Source organism: Phallusia mammillata, chromosome 6 (genome assembly GCF_965637545.1).
Source record: "Phallusia mammillata chromosome 6, kaPhaMamm4.hap1.1, whole genome shotgun sequence".
In the NCBI taxonomy this organism is placed as follows: domain Eukaryota; kingdom Metazoa; phylum Chordata; class Ascidiacea; order Phlebobranchia; family Ascidiidae; genus Phallusia; species Phallusia mammillata.
The window spans coordinates 12863977-12877485 of NC_137257.1; the positions used below are offsets into that span (position 1 = coordinate 12863977).

General features: G+C 37.2%; 8 non-coding genes across 8 annotated transcripts; all 8 read left to right on the plus strand.

Annotated features, from left to right (window-relative positions):
* The first annotated feature begins 1672 nt into the window (after positions 1-1672).
* On the plus strand, positions 1673-1744 carry Trnad-guc (transfer RNA aspartic acid (anticodon GUC)). Its single transcript has one exon. It is a non-coding gene; the product is annotated as a tRNA-Asp (tRNA).
* A 1329-nt stretch (positions 1745-3073) lies between these two features.
* On the plus strand, positions 3074-3145 carry Trnan-guu (transfer RNA asparagine (anticodon GUU)). Its single transcript has one exon. It is a non-coding gene; the product is annotated as a tRNA-Asn (tRNA).
* Positions 3146-4474: 1329 nt separating this feature from the next.
* Positions 4475-4546, plus strand: Trnad-guc (transfer RNA aspartic acid (anticodon GUC)). The gene has a single exon. It is a non-coding gene; the product is annotated as a tRNA-Asp (tRNA).
* Positions 4547-7276: 2730 nt separating this feature from the next.
* Trnad-guc (transfer RNA aspartic acid (anticodon GUC)) lies at positions 7277-7348 on the plus strand. Its single transcript has one exon. It is a non-coding gene; the product is annotated as a tRNA-Asp (tRNA).
* Positions 7349-8676: 1328 nt separating this feature from the next.
* On the plus strand, positions 8677-8748 carry Trnad-guc (transfer RNA aspartic acid (anticodon GUC)). Its single transcript has one exon. It is a non-coding gene; the product is annotated as a tRNA-Asp (tRNA).
* Positions 8749-10077: 1329 nt separating this feature from the next.
* On the plus strand, positions 10078-10149 carry Trnad-guc (transfer RNA aspartic acid (anticodon GUC)). The gene has a single exon. It is a non-coding gene; the product is annotated as a tRNA-Asp (tRNA).
* Positions 10150-11477: 1328 nt separating this feature from the next.
* Positions 11478-11549, plus strand: Trnad-guc (transfer RNA aspartic acid (anticodon GUC)). The gene has a single exon. It is a non-coding gene; the product is annotated as a tRNA-Asp (tRNA).
* Positions 11550-12878: 1329 nt separating this feature from the next.
* On the plus strand, positions 12879-12950 carry Trnad-guc (transfer RNA aspartic acid (anticodon GUC)). The gene has a single exon. It is a non-coding gene; the product is annotated as a tRNA-Asp (tRNA).
* The last annotated feature ends 559 nt before the right edge of the window (positions 12951-13509 follow it).

Below are 13509 nucleotides of genomic sequence, written 5' to 3' on the forward strand. Positions count from 1 at the left end.
TATCAGCCAACCATTATATAGGTAACTTTGCCAGAAAAAAAGTTTAAGAAGTCAACGTGTTTTTCAAGTGCCGCGTTTAAACTTTGCGTTTCGACTTCGTATCAGACATTTATTTTGTTTAATGAGATAAGACTGCTTATCAGAAAAAGTCCGCTCTTCAAAGTTAGCGTGGTACGCTTATAGTGATTAACTAACGTTTTAAGTTTTGTTTATGTTTGCGAAAAACATTTCTTCAGAATTGACATTCCAATAATTAACAACATGTTTCATGTCTTCGTTAGTATAGTGGTAAGTATCCCCGCCTGTCACGCTGGAGACCGGGGTTCGATTCCCCGACGGGGAGCGTTTGTTATTTTTTCTGCATTATCTGTGAGATTTTAGTTGACAAGAGTTGACTTTCAACGCCAAAAAAGTACAAAAATCCATTACTAACATGCTTTTTCTGGTTTGAACAGATTCCTTGAGAAACCTCAAAGTTTTGTGCAACAATGTCTGAAATCAAAAAAATGATGTGCACTAGTTTAATATTTTGCTTTATTGCAAGTGATGAAAATAAGCACATGACTGCTTGAAGACGAAGACACGAAAAAGCCACAAAAAGAAGGTAATTGCGAAAGTACATCAACGCGATGGAACAAACTTGATGAAAACATCTAAGTTGTATATATTTCAACGCATATCTTTAATAAGTAAAATATGTCTTTCATATGCTCTTGAAGTTACCAGTGTTCTATTACACTGCTGTTAGCATTTGTCGACAATGGCGGCCATGTTGCGTTCTGAGGACTTGAGAAACAAGGGAAGAACAAGAACGAGTAGATTTGGAAGATGATTCAATGTCCGATATAGGTTTAAAAGCCGTTTTTCTTGCAAGCGGTACCGCTGCCTTTCCTCTGTAACAGTGACCAACATTAGTTGGGCTGCTGAATGATTTTCTTGCTCGTTTCGTTGATTGAAAGGTTTCATTTTCATGAGAGTTTGAATGAGACTCATTAGTTAGCGAGCAATTATTGTCATCGTCTTCGGTGCGAGAGCGCTTTTTCGAAATTACAGCACCCCGCTTTGACACAAAACTGTTATCGAACCTATTGCGTAACCGATTCCTGGGACAGGAATAAGCTCTTTGGATTTTTCTTTTGCTCACCAGTTCGACCTTCAACGTTTCATCAAGAGCCTGCGAAAAAAGATTACGTTCGTAAAAACAGTTTGTTCAAAGTTAAGATTGACAACAATATGAAAGTGGTCAAGTAATTTAGTTAATTTTGCCGTAACACTTGTGTACAACTTACCATGCTAAGGAGATAAACTGCTACATCCGGGGTGGTATTCATCAATTTGTTTTGCATTGTTTCTTTTCAACAAATAGTTGTTGTTTTATTCAAGAAGTTCGATGGTGTGTACTATCAGCCAACCATTATATAGGTAACTTTGCCAGAAAAAAAGTTTAAGAAGTCAACGTGTTTTTCAAGTGCCGCGTTTAAACTTTGCGTTTCGACTTCGTATCAGACATTTATTTTGTTTAATGAGATAAGACTGCTTATCAGAAAAAGTCCGCTCTTCAAAGTTAGCGTGGTACGCTGATAGTGATTAACTAACGTTTTAAGTTTTGTTTATGTTTGCGAAAAACATTTCTTCAGAATTGACATTCCAATAATTAACAACATGTTTCATGTCTTCGTTAGTATAGTGGTAAGTATCCCCGCCTGTCACGCGGGAGACCGGGGTTCGATTCCCCGACGGGGAGCGTTTATTATTTTTTCTGCATTATCTGTGAGATTTTAGTTGACAAGAGTTGACTTTCAACGCCAAAAAAGTACAAAAATCCATTACTAACATGCTTTTTCTGGTTTGAACAGATTCCTTGAGAAACCTCAAAGTTTTGTGCAACAATGTCTGAAATCAAAAAAATGATGTGCACTAGTTTAATATTTTGCTTTATTGCAAGTGATGAAAATAAGCACATGACTGCTTGAAGACGAAGACACGAAAAAGCCACAAAAAGAAGGTAATTGCGAAAGTACATCAACGCGATGGAACAAACTTGATGAAAACATCTAAGTTGTATATATTTCAACGCATATCTTTAATAAGTAAAATATGTCTTTCATATGCTCTTGAAGTTACCAGTGTTCTATTACACTGCTGTTAGCATTTGTCGACAATGGCGGCCATGTTGCGTTCTGAGGACTTGAGAAACAAGGGAAGAACAAGAACGAGTAGATTTGGAAGATGATTCAATGTCCGATATAGGTTTAAAAGCCGTTTTTCTTGCAAGCGGTACCGCTGCCTTTCCTCTGTAACAGTGAACAACATTAGTTGGGCTGCTGAATGATTTTCTTGCTCGTTTCGTTGATTGAAAGGTTTCATTTTCATGAGAGTTTAAATGAGACTCATCAGTTAGCGAGCAATTATTGTCATCGTCTTCGGTGCGAGAGCGCTTTTTCGAAATTACAGCACCCCGCTTTGACACAAAACTGTTATCGAACCTATTGCGTAACCGATTCCTGGGACAGGAATAAGCTCTTTGGATTTTTCTTTTGCTCACCAGTTCGACCTTCAACGTTTCATCAAGAGCCTGCGAAAAAAGATTACGTTCGTAAAAACAGTTTGTTCAAAGTTAAGATTGACAACAATATGAAAGTGGTCAAGTAATTTAGTTAATTTTGCCGTAACACTTGTGTACAACTTACCATGCTAAGGAGATAAACTGCTACATCCGGGGTGGTATTCATCAATTTGTTTTGCATTGTTTCTTTTCAACAAATAGTTGTTGTTTTATTCAAGAAGTTCGATGGTGTGTACTATCAGCCAACCATTATATAGGTAACTTTGCCAGAAAAAAAGTTTAAGAAGTCAACGTGTTTTTCAAGTGCCGCGTTTAAACTTTGCGTTTCGACTTCGTATCAGACATTTATTTTGTTTAATGAGATAAGACTGCTTATCAGAAAAAGTCCGCTCTTCAAAGTTAGCGTGGTACGCTTATAGTGATTAACTAACGTTTTAAGTTTTGTTTATGTTTGCGAAAAACATTTCTTCAGAATTGACATTCCAATAATTAACAACATGTTTCATGTCTTCGTTAGTATAGTGGTAAGTATCCCCGCCTGTTACGCGTGAGACCGGGGTTCGATTCCCCGACGGGGAGCGTTTGTTATTTTTTCTGCATTATCTGTGAGATTTTAGTTGACAAGAGTTGACTTTCAACGCCAAAAAAGTACAAAAATCCATTACTAACATGCTTTTTCTGGTTTGAACAGATTCCTTGAGAAACCTCAAAGTTTTGTGCAACAATGTCTGAAATCAAAAAAATGATGTGCACTAGTTTAATATTTTGCTTTATTGCAAGTGATGAAAATAAGCACATGACTGCTTGAAGACGAAGACACGAAAAAGCCACAAAAAGAAGGTAATTGCGAAAGTACATCAACGCGATGGAACAAACTTGATGAAAACATCTAAGTTGTATATATTTCAACGCATATCTTTAATAAGTAAAATATGTCTTTCATATGCTCTTGAAGTTACCAGTGTTCTATTACACTGCTGTTAGCATTTGTCGACAATGGCGGCCATGTTGCGTTCTGAGGACTTGAGAAACAAGGGAAGAACAAGAACGAGTAGATTTGGAAGATGATTCAATGTCCGATATAGGTTTAAAAGCCGTTTTTCTTGCAAGCGGTACCGCTGCCTTTCCTCTGTAACAGTGACCAACATTAGTTGGGCTGCTGAATGATTTTCTTGCTCGTTTCGTTGATTGAAAGGTTTCATTTTCATGAGAGTTTGAATGAGACTCATTAGTTAGCGAGCAATTATTGTCATCGTCTTCGGTGCGAGAGCGCTTTTTCGAAATTACAGCACCCCGCTTTGACACAAAACTGTTATCGAACCTATTGCGTAACCGATTCCTGGGACAGGAATAAGCTCTTTGGATTTTTCTTTTGCTCACCAGTTCGACCTTCAACGTTTCATCAAGAGCCTGCGAAAAAAGATTACGTTCGTAAAAACAGTTTGTTCAAAGTTAAGATTGACAACAATATGAAAGTGGTCAAGTAATTTAGTTAATTTTGCCGTAACACTTGTGTACAACTTACCATGCTAAGGAGATAAACTGCTACATCCGGGGTGGTATTCATCAATTTGTTTTGCATTGTTTCTTTTCAACAAATAGTTGTTGTTTTATTCAAGAAGTTCGATGGTGTGTACTATCAGCCAACCATTATATAGGTAACTTTGCCAGAAAAAAAGTTTAAGAAGTCAACGTGTTTTTCAAGTGCCGCGTTTAAACTTTGCGTTTCGACTTCGTATCAGACATTTATTTTGTTTAATGAGATAAGACTGCTTATCAGAAAAAGTCCGCTCTTCAAAGTTAGCGTGGTACGCTTATAGTGATTAACTAACGTTTTAAGTTTTGTTTATGTTTGCGAAAAACATTTCTTCAGAATTGACATTCCAATAATTAACAACATGTTTCATGTCTTCGTTAGTATAGTGGTAAGTATCCCCGCCTGTCACGCGGGAGACCGGGGTTCGATTCCCCGACGGGGAGCGTTTGTTATTTTTTCTGCATTATCTGTGAGATTTTAGTTGACAAGAGTTGACTTTCAACGCCAAAAAAGTACAAAAATCCATTACTAACATGCTTTTTCTGGTTTGAACAGATTCCTTGAGAAACCTCAAAGTTTTGTGCAACAATGTCTGAAATCAAAAAAATGATGTGCACTAGTTTAATATTTTGCTTTATTGCAAGTGATGAAAATAAGCACATGACTGCTTGAAGACGAAGACACGAAAAAGCCACAAAAAGAAGGTAATTGCGAAAGTACATCAACGCGATGGAACAAACTTGATGAAAACATCTAAGTTGTATATATTTCAACGCATATCTTTAATAAGTAAAATATGTCTTTCATATGCTCTTGAAGTTACCAGTGTTCTATTACACTGCTGTTAGCATTTGTCGACAATGGCGGCCATGTTGCGTTCTGAGGACTTGAGAAACAAGGGAAGAACAAGAACGAGTAGATTTGGAAGATGATTCAATGTCCGATATAGGTTTAAAAGCCGTTTTTCTTGCAAGCGGTACCGCTGCCTTTCCTCTGTAACAGTGAACAACATTAGTTGGGCTGCTGAATGATTTTCTTGCTCGTTTCGTTGATTGAAAGGTTTCATTTTCATGAGAGTTTGAATGAGACTCATTAGTTAGCGAGCAATTATTGTCATCGTCTTCGGTGCGAGAGCGCTTTTTCGAAATTACAGCACCCCGCTTTGACACAAAACTGTTATCGAACCTATTGCGTAACCGATTCCTGGGACAGGAATAAGCTCTTTGGATTTTTCTTTTGCTCACCAGTTCGACCTTCAACGTTTCATCAAGAGCCTGCGAAAAAAGATTACGTTCGTAAAAACAGTTTGTTCAAAGTTAAGATTGACAACAATATGAAAGTGGTCAAGTAATTTAGTTAATTTTGCCGTAACACTTGTGTACAACTTACCATGCTAAGGAGATAAACTGCTACATCCGGGGTGGTATTCATCAATTTGTTTTGCATTGTTTCTTTTCAACAAATAGTTGTTGTTTTATTCAAGAAGTTCGATGGTGTGTACTATCAGCCAACCATTATATAGGTAACTTTGCCAGAAAAAAAGTTTAAGAAGTCAACGTGTTTTTCAAGTGCCGCGTTTAAACTTTGCGTTTCGACTTCGTATCAGACATTTATTTTGTTTAATGAGATAAGACTGCTTATCAGAAAAAGTCCGCTCTTCAAAGTTAGCGTGGTACGCTTATAGTGATTAACTAACGTTTTAAGTTTTGTTTATGTTTGCGAAAAACATTTCTTCACAATTGACATTCCAATAATTAACAACATGTTTCATGTCTTCGTTAGTATAGTGGTAAGTATCCCCGCCTGTCACGCGGGAGACCGGGGTTCGATTCCCCGACGGGCAGCGTTTGTTATTTTTTCTGCATTATCTGTGAGATTTTAGTTGACAACAGTTGACTTTCAACGCCAAAAAAGTGCAAAAATCCATTACTAACATGCTTTTCCTGGTTTGAACAGATTCCTTGAGAAACCTCAAAGTTTTGTGCAACAATGTCTGAAATCAGAAAAATGATGTGCACTAGTTTAATATTTTGCTTTATTGCAAGTGATGAAAATAAGCACATGACTGCTTGAAGACGAAGACACGAAAAAGCCACAAAAAGAAGGTAATTGCGAAAGTACATCAACGCGATGGAACAAACTTGATGAAAACATCTAAGTTGTATATATTTCAACGCATATCTTTAATAAGTAAAATATGTCTTTCATATGCTCTTGAAGTTACCAGTGTTCTATTACACTGCTGTTAGCATTTGTCGACAATGGCGGCCATGTTGCGTTCTGAGGACTTGAGAAACAAGGGAAGAACAAGAACGAGTAGATTTGGAAGATGATTCAATGTCCGATATAGGTTTAAAAGCCGTTTTTCTTGCAAGCGGTACCGCTGCCTTTCCTCTGTAACAGTGAACAACATTAGTTGGGCTGCTGAATGATTTTCTTGCTCGTTTCGTTGATTGAAAGGTTTCATTTTCATGAGAGTTTGAATGAGACTCATTAGTTAGCGAGCAATTATTGTCATCGTCTTCGGTGCGAGAGCGCTTTTTCGAAATTACAGCACCCCGCTTTGACACAAAACTGTTATCGAACCTATTGCGTAACCGATTCCTGGGACAGGAATAAGCTCTTTGGATTTTTCTTTTGCTCACCAGTTCGACCTTCAACGTTTCATCAAGAGCCTGCGAAAAAAGATTACGTTCGTAAAAACAGTTTGTTCAAAGTTAAGATTGACAACAATATGAAAGTGGTCAAGTAATTTAGTTAATTTTGCCGTAACACTTGTGTACAACTTACCATGCTAAGGAGATAAACTGCTACATCCGGGGTGGTATTCATCAATTTGTTTTGCATTGTTTCTTTTCAACAAATAGTTGTTGTTTTATTCAAGAAGTTCGATGGTGTGTACTATCAGCCAACCATTATATAGGTAACTTTGCCAGAAAAAAAGTTTAAGAAGTCAACGTGTTTTTCAAGTGCCGCGTTTAAACTTTGCGTTTCGACTTCGTATCAGACATTTATTTTGTTTAATGAGATAAGACTGCTTATCAGAAAAAGTCCGCTCTTCAAAGTTAGCGTGGTACGCTTATAGTGATTAACTAACGTTTTAAGTTTTGTTTATGTTTGCGAAAAACATTTCTTCAGAATTGACATTCCAATAATTAACAACATGTTTCATGTCTTCGTTAGTATAGTGGTAAGTATCCCCGCCTGTCACGCGGGAGACCGGGGTTCGATTCCCCGACGGGGAGCGTTTATTATTTTTTCTGCATTATCTGTGAGATTTTAGTTGACAACAGTTGACTTTCAACGCCAAAAAAGTACAAAAATCCATTACTAACATGCTTTTTCTGGTTTGAACAGATTCCTTGAGAAACCTCAAAGTTTTGTGCAACAATGTCTGAAATCAAAAAAATGATGTGCACTAGTTTAATATTTTGCTTTATTGCAAGTGATGAAAATAAGCACATGACTGCTTGAAGACGAAGACACGAAAAAGCCACAAAAAGAAGGTAATTGCGAAAGTACATCAACGCGATGGAACAAACTTGATGAAAACATCTAAGTTGTATATATTTCAACGCATATCTTTAATAAGTAAAATATGTCTTTCATATGCTCTTGAAGTTACCAGTGTTCTATTACACTGCTGTTAGCATTTGTCGACAATGGCGGCCATGTTGCGTTCTGAGGACTTGAGAAACAAGGGAAGAACAAGAACGAGTAGATTTGGAAGATGATTCAATGTCCGATATAGGTTTAAAAGCCGTTTTTCTTGCAAGCGGTACCGCTGCCTTTACTCTGTAACAGTGACCAACATTAGTTGGGCTGCTGAATGATTTTCTTGCTCGTTTCGTTGATTGAAAGGTTTCATTTTCATGAGAGTTTGAATGAGACTTATTAGTTAGCGAGCAATTATTGTCATCGTCTTCGGTGCGAGAGCGCTTTTTCGAAATTACAGCACCCCGCTTTGACACAAAACTGTTATCGAACCTATTGCGTAACCGATTCCTGGGACAGGAATAAGCTCTTTGGATTTTTCTTTTGCTCACCAGTTCGACCTTCAACGTTTCATCAAGAGCCTGCGAAAAAAGATTACGTTCGTAAAAACAGTTTGTTCAAAGTTAAGATTGACAACAATATGAAAGTGGTCAAGTAATTTAGTTAATTTTGCCGTAACACTTGTGTACAACTTACCATGCTAAGGAGATAAACTGCTACATCCGGGGTGGTATTCATCAATTTGTTTTGCATTGTTTCTTTTCAACAAATAGTTGTTGTTTTATTCAAAAGTTCGATGGTGTGTACTATCAGCCAACCATTATATAGGTAACTTTGCCAGAAAAAAAGTTTAAGAAGTCAACGTGTTTTTCAAGTGCCGCGTTTAAACTTTGCGTTTCGACTTCGTATCAGACATTTATTTTGTTTAATGAGATAAGACTGCTTATCAGAAAAAGTCCGCTCTTCAAAGTTAGCGTGGTACGCTTATAGTGATTAACTAACGTTTTAAGTTTTGTTTATGTTTGCGAAAAACATTTCTTCAGAATTGACATTCCAATAATTAACAACATGTTTCATGTCTTCGTTAGTATAGTGGTAAGTATCCCCGCCTGTCACGCGGGAGACCGGGGTTCGATTCCCCGACGGGGAGCGTTTATTATTTTTTCTGCATTATCTGTGAGATTTTAGTTGACAAGAGTTGACTTTCAACGCCAAAAAAGTACAAAAATCCATTACTAACATGCTTTTTCTGGTTTGAACAGATTCCTTGAGAAACCTCAAAGTTTTGTGCAACAATGTCTGAAATCAAAAAAATGATGTGCACTAGTTTAATATTTTGCTTTATTGCAAGTGATGAAAATAAGCACATGACTGCTTGAAGACGAAGACACGAAAAAGCCACAAAAAGAAGGTAATTGCGAAAGTACATCAACGCGATGGAACAAACTTGATGAAAACATCTAAGTTGTATATATTTCAACGCATATCTTTAATAAGTAAAATATGTCTTTCATATGCTCTTGAAGTTACCAGTGTTCTATTACACTGCTGTTAGCATTTGTCGACAATGGCGGCCATGTTGCGTTCTGAGGACTTGAGAAACAAGGGAAGAACAAGAACGAGTAGATTTGGAAGATGATTCAATGTCCGATATAGGTTTAAAAGCCGTTTTTCTTGCAAGCGGTACCGCTGCCTTTCCTCTGTAACAGTGAACAACATTAGTTGGGCTGCTGAATGATTTTCTTGCTCGTTTCGTTGATTGAAAGGTTTCATTTTCATGAGAGTTTGAATGAGACTCATCAGTTAGCGAGCAATTATTGTCATCGTCTTCGGTGCGAGAGCGCTTTTTCGAAATTACAGCACCCCGCTTTGACACAAAACTGTTATCGAACCTATTGCGTAACCGATTCCTGGGACAGGAATAAGCTCTTTGGATTTTTCTTTTGCTCACCAGTTCGACCTTCAACGTTTCATCAAGAGCCTGCGAAAAAAGATTACGTTCGTAAAAACAGTTTGTTCAAAGTTAAGATTGACAACAATATGAAAGTGGTCAAGTAATTTAGTTAATTTTGCCGTAACACTTGTGTACAACTTACCATGCTAAGGAGATAAACTGCTACATCCGGGGTGGTATTCATCAATTTGTTTTGCATTGTTTCTTTTCAACAAATAGTTGTTGTTTTATTCAAGAAGTTCGATGGTGTGTACTATCAGCCAACCATTATATAGGTAACTTTGCCAGAAAAAAAGTTTAAGAAGTCAACGTGTTTTTCAAGTGCCGCGTTTAAACTTTGCGTTTCGACTTCGTATCAGACATTTATTTTGTTTAATGAGATAAGACTGCTTATCAGAAAAAGTCCGCTCTTCAAAGTTAGCGTGGTACGCTTATAGTGATTAACTAACGTTTTAAGTTTTGTTTATGTTTGCGAAAAACATTTCTTCAGAATTGACATTCCAATAATTAACAACATGTTTCATGTCTTCGTTAGTATAGTGGTAAGTATCCCCGCCTGTCACGCGGGAGACCGGGGTTCGATTCCCCGACGGGGAGCGTTTATTATTTTTTCTGCATTATCTGTGAGATTTTAGTTGACAACAGTTGACTTTCAACGCCAAAAAAGTACAAAAATCCATTACTAACATGCTTTTTCTGGTTTGAACAGATTCCTTGAGAAACCTCAAAGTTTTGTGCAACAATGTCTGAAATCAAAAAAATGATGTGCACTAGTTTAATATTTTGCTTTATTGCAAGTGATGAAAATAAGCACATGACTGCTTGAAGACGAAGACACGAAAAAGCCACAAAAAGAAGGTAATTGCGAAAGTACATCAACGCGATGGAACAAACTTGATGAAAACATCTAAGTTGTATATATTTCAACGCATATCTTTAATAAGTAAAATATGTCTTTCATATGCTCTTGAAGTTACCAGTGTTCTATTACACTGCTGTTAGCATTTGTCGACAATGGCGGCCATGTTGCGTTCTGAGGACTTGAGAAACAAGGGAAGAACAAGAACGAGTAGATTTGGAAGATGATTCAATGTCCGATATAGGTTTAAAAGCCGTTTTTCTTGCAAGCGGTACCGCTGCCTTTACTCTGTAACAGTGACCAACATTAGTTGGGCTGCTGAATGATTTTCTTGCTCGTTTCGTTGATTGAAAGGTTTCATTTTCATGAGAGTTTGAATGAGACTTATTAGTTAGCGAGCAATTATTGTCATCGTCTTCGGTGCGAGAGCGCTTTTTCGAAATTACAGCACCCCGCTTTGACACAAAACTGTTATCGAACCTATTGCGTAACCGATTCCTGGGACAGGAATAAGCTCTTTGGATTTTTCTTTTGCTCACCAGTTCGACCTTCAACGTTTCATCAAGAGCCTGCGAAAAAAGATTACGTTCGTAAAAACAGTTTGTTCAAAGTTAAGATTGACAACAATATGAAAGTGGTCAAGTAATTTAGTTAATTTTGCCGTAACACTTGTGTACAACTTACCATGCTAAGGAGATAAACTGCTACATCCGGGGTGGTATTCATCAATTTGTTTTGCATTGTTTCTTTTCAACAAATAGTTGTTGTTTTATTCAAAAGTTCGATGGTGTGTACTATCAGCCAACCATTATATAGGTAACTTTGCCAGAAAAAAAGTTTAAGAAGTCAACGTGTTTTTCAAGTGCCGCGTTTAAACTTTGCGTTTCGACTTCGTATCAGACATTTATTTTGTTTAATGAGATAAGACTGCTTATCAGAAAAAGTCCGCTCTTCAAAGTTAGCGTGGTACGCTTATAGTGATTAACTAACGTTTTAAGTTTTGTTTATGTTTGCGAAAAACATTTCTTCAGAATTGACATTCCAATAATTAACAACATGTTTCATGTCTTCGTTAGTATAGTGGTAAGTATCCCCGCCTGTCACGCGGGAGACCGGGGTTCGATTCCCCGACGGGGAGCGTTTATTATTTTTTCTGCATTATCTGTGAGATTTTAGTTGACAAGAGTTGACTTTCAACGCCAAAAAAGTACAAAAATCCATTACTAACATGCTTTTTCTGGTTTGAACAGATTCCTTGAGAAACCTCAAAGTTTTGTGCAACAATGTCTGAAATCAAAAAAATGATGTGCACTAGTTTAATATTTTGCTTTATTGCAAGTGATGAAAATAAGCACATGACTGCTTGAAGACGAAGACACGAAAAAGCCACAAAAAGAAGGTAATTGCGAAAGTACATCAACGCGATGGAACAAACTTGATGAAAACATCTAAGTTGTATATATTTCAACGCATATCTTTAATAAGTAAAATATGTCTTTCATATGCTCTTGAAGTTACCAGTGTTCTATTACACTGCTGTTAGCATTTGTCGACAATGGCGGCCATGTTGCGTTCTGAGGACTTGAGAAACAAGGGAAGAACAAGAACGAGTAGATTTGGAAGATGATTCAATGTCCGATATAGGTTTAAAAGCCGTTTTTCTTGCAAGCGGTACCGCTGCCTTTCCTCTGTAACAGTGAACAACATTAGTTGGGCTGCTGAATGATTTTCTTGCTCGTTTCGTTGATTGAAAGGTTTCATTTTCATGAGAGTTTGAATGAGACTCATCAGTTAGCGAGCAATTATTGTCATCGTCTTCGGTGCGAGAGCGCTTTTTCGAAATTACAGCACCCCGCTTTGACACAAAACTGTTATCGAACCTATTGCGTAACCGATTCCTGGGACAGGAATAAGCTCTTTGGATTTTTCTTTTGCTCACCAGTTCGACCTTCAACGTTTGATCAAGAGCCTGCGAAAAAAGATTACGTTCGTAAAAACAGTTTGTTCAAAGTTAAGATTGACAACAATATGAAAGTGGTCAAGTAATTTAGTTAATTTTGCCGTAACACTTGTGTACAACTTACCATGCTAAGGAGATAAACTGCTACATCCGGGGTGGTATTCATCAATTTGTTTTGCATTGTTTCTTTTCAACAAATAGTTGTTGTTTTATTCAAGAAGTTCGATGGTGTGTACTATCAGCCAACCATTATATAGGTAACTTTGCCAGAAAAAAAGTTTAAGAAGTCAACGTGTTTTTCAAGTGCCGCGTTTAAACTTTGCGTTTCGACTTCGTATCAGACATTTATTTTGTTTAATGAGATAAGACTGCTTATCAGAAAAAGTCCGCTCTTCAAAGTTAGCGTGGTACGCTTATAGTGATTAACTAACGTTTTAAGTTTTGTTTATGTTTGCGAAAAACATTTCTTCAGAATTGACATTCCAATAATTAACAACATGTTTCATGTCTTCGTTAGTATAGTGGTAAGTATCCCCGCCTGTCACGCGGGAGACCGGGGTTCGATTCCCCGACGGGGAGCGTTTGTTATTTTTTCTGCATTATCTGTGAGATTTTAGTTGACAAGAGTTGACTTTCAACGCCAAAAAAGTACAAAAATCCATTACTAACATGCTTTTTCTGGTTTGAACAGATTCCTTGAGAAACCTCAAAGTTTTGTGCAACAATGTCTGAAATCAAAAAAATGATGTGCACTAGTTTAATATTTTGCTTTATTGCAAGTGATGAAAATAAGCACATGACTGCTTGAAGACGAAGACACGAAAAAGCCACAAAAAGAAGGTAATTGCGAAAGTACATCAACGCGATGGAACAAACTTGATGAAAACATCTAAGTTGTATATATTTCAACGCATATCTTTAATAAGTAAAATATGTCTTTCATATGCTCTTGAAGTTACCAGTGTTCTATTACACTGCTGTTAGCATTTGTCGACAATGGCGGCCATGTTGCGTTCTGAGGACTTGAGAAACAAGGGAAGAACAAGAACGAGTAGATTTGGAAGATGATTCAATGTCCGATATAGGTTTAAAAGCCGTTTTTCTTGCAAGCGGTACCGCTGCCTTTCCTCTGTAACAG